Below are 2,961 nucleotides of genomic sequence, written 5' to 3'. Positions count from 1 at the left end.
CAAATGCAGCCACTGGAGAGTCCCACATTCAGAAGCCATTCAAAAATTTAGCTATCATCAAGTATTTTTTTGTTGTTGTTGTTTTTACAGAAATCAACTATATAAGTCAAACTGAGTTAAGCCTAGGGGATTTTCTTTTTAAATTGTGTGTATTCCTTTGTACAAATGAGAGATTTCGTTATCTGGTTTTCATTCATCTGTGTCATGCACAGCAGTCTTATTCATTATACCTCATTAGCTTCTCTTGCATCCTCTCTGTCTGTCACGTGTCCCTTCTATACAAATAGTCTATGCCCTACTTTCTTGTCTTATATATCTCAAGGGAATTTTCATTATTGGACCACCTAGAGAATTCCAGAAAAACTGGGATGCCAGATTCAGAGCACAGGCAATGATTAAGAAAATGTACTAAGAAGAGCACTAAGTAAAAAGACAAAATTATTACTCAAAAAGGAGAGTGAAATGAGCCATATAATCCTAGCATCAGGATATCATACTCCCCAGATGTTGCCTGTCTCCCCCACTGTGGCCAGCACTGGCCCTGAAGTTGTATCTTTCTGCTATATGCATTGGGAAATGTCTCCTTAACTCTTTGTCTTTGCATCCTCAAGTCATCAGCAATATCAAGATTAGGAGTCTTCATCCTTTTACAAAACATGCAATAAGAGGACCTACGGTTCCTTATCTATGTGGACACGGAGAATAAGGTGTAATTCTTCACTCCATTCCTTGCCCAGGGTCTGGATGTACTGGGTAACCAACATCACCATTAACAACTGCAAGACACATCCTATTGGGCCTTCCCATCCGGGGAGGAGATGCTATTAAAATTAATTTTCAAAGTAAACTGTCAAATATTATTAAAAAGATGCTTCCATCCAGCCTATGTATAGCCCCACCTCCAATCTGTGCCAAAGCACTGCTGCACTCTATTTCTCTTAAGCCCTTCCTCAGCCTATAATTCAAGGGGTAAGGCAAACTGAGATAACAGTCTTTAACTCAAATGGGAAGGTGTCAGTAAATACGGGTGTCTTTTGAAGAACAAACCATTTCATGCTCAGGTCTAGAAATAGATTTTGTTTCAAAAAAATCCATCTCACAATTTAAAGTAGTCCTGTCAAAATCTAGAAAGCAAGAAATCCTGGATGGAAAGTGAATCAGTGTAGCCATCAGCTTTGTTAAGAACATGTCCTGGAAAAGCCAAGTGGTCTGCCTGCTCCTGCTTTTACAAAGACAATGAGCATCCCAGTAACTGTGGCAGCCCTCAATGTTACAGGGTGAGGGACATAACATCAGGATCTCTAGAGGGTAGTGTAGTACTGACAGACTTGAATTCTGGACATTAAGACATTGTATTGGGGGTTGGAGAATGCTCTATCAAAAAAAAAATCTATCTGGTTAATTCTACCATCAAATCGTATTTCACTGGCTTTATTTTTTCCAAATATGAAATTTACAGATGGGATCTTTTAGTAAGTACTAAATATTACTTTGTGCCCAGAAGATCTAACAGGCCTAAGCATTGCAAACAAGGTCTTGCCCTCTCCCCTTTGTAAATCATTAGATTCCTTCATTTAGCTACTTCCACATTCCTAAAGCTAGCCACCAAGGTACATTTTCTTATTTGACTTCCTTTTGCCTGACTCTTTCCTGAGGCTGAACACCAAGATGCATCAACCAAACCACCAAGGTCCAGCATTCAAAACGCATTATTTGGCTGCACTAGGTATCCTGCCCAATAAAGATTCATCCTAGCACAGACTTCCCCTTTACTCCTTAAAAAACACTACTTGAGCAGGAACCATGCTAATCTTCTCTGTATTGTTTCAACTTTGGTATATGTGCTGCCAAAGACAAGCAGTCTCAACTAACCTAGACCCCCATGATCTCTCTGATCCTGAGCTACCAAACAGGCATCATACACCAGCTGATATGAGGCCCCGGACAGATACATATACAGCAGGGGACTGCCTGGTCTGGCCTCCTTGAGAGAAGAAGCACTTAACCCTCAAGAGACTTCAGGCCTTAGAGAGTGAGGAGGTCTGGTAGGGTGTATGGGGAGGTTGGGGATATCCTTGGTGAAGGAAGAATGGGATGAGAAACTGTCAGAAGGTGGTCCAGGAGAGAGATAACAACTGGACTGTAAAAAAAAGATTAAAGAATAAAAATAATAATTTAAATAATAGCACTCCTCTAGAGCTTCCTCTGACTGTCTTTGCCCAATCCAGTGGTAGTTCCCCTTCCATTGTCCCCTCCCCAGTAAATAAATCTCATTTATGCTGGGAATTTTGTGTCTTGTCTGGGTATGTTCTGTGCAGACCCCAAGGCGTCTTGATTGTTACCAAGACTGATAGTGATTCAGATCAATCTCTAGGACCTCAGTCCAGTTCTCACACTTTCTGGACCAACCCGCTCTCTTTATGTAACACAGGCTAATTGATGAGTTTTCCTTAATTAGCAGTCTTAAAGACTCCCCAGAACATCAGGGTAGTCCAGTGTCTGGTAGGAGTGGAGAGAACTCACCCTGTCATTGCCTTCAGCAGGCCACAGTGCCCTCCTCCAAATGACCTCTAAGGCACACTGTGGGCTGTGGAAAGATTGGCTACCTCACAATAGTGGAAATTTTTCAGAAAATCTGGCTCTGCTGCATTTTTGCCTCCTCAAAATCCTATTGACAGGCACTGGATTTTTCCTGGACATTAGGGATTCTTCCTGCTGAAAGGGTCATAGAGACCCTCCTCTCTCTCCAGAAATTTCTGGGATCCAAGACCCCTTCCCTGAAACCACTCCATTGTCTTGGGGAAGCCTTTAACTCCAACTTTGCTCTCTTGATCACATCTACTGATGGCAGCTGCTTCTACCAACGCCAACACCAACAACACCGCCATCCCGATCTATTTGCCTCTGGGATGTCCCTTAAAGAATCTCAAAGGAATCTAACTTATATGACAGTACTGGTGC

The 2,961-nt window shown here is 42.0% G+C and overlaps 1 non-coding gene across 1 annotated transcript; it reads right to left on the bottom strand.

Annotated features, from left to right (window-relative positions):
- Window positions 1–1,752: 1,752 nt before the first annotated feature.
- On the bottom strand, window positions 1,753–1,861 carry LOC117702219 (U6 spliceosomal RNA). Its single transcript, XR_004605987.1, has one exon. It is a non-coding gene; the product is annotated as a U6 spliceosomal RNA (small nuclear RNA).
- Between the last annotated feature and the right edge of the window lie 1,100 nt (window positions 1,862–2,961).

The sequence above is a fragment of the Arvicanthis niloticus genome, unplaced genomic scaffold (genome assembly GCF_011762505.2).
Source record: "Arvicanthis niloticus isolate mArvNil1 unplaced genomic scaffold, mArvNil1.pat.X pat_scaffold_580_arrow_ctg1, whole genome shotgun sequence".
In the NCBI taxonomy this organism is placed as follows: domain Eukaryota; kingdom Metazoa; phylum Chordata; class Mammalia; order Rodentia; family Muridae; genus Arvicanthis; species Arvicanthis niloticus.
Note: the sequence above shows the minus strand (reverse complement) of the source record. Positions and strands in the feature narration are given on the sequence as shown.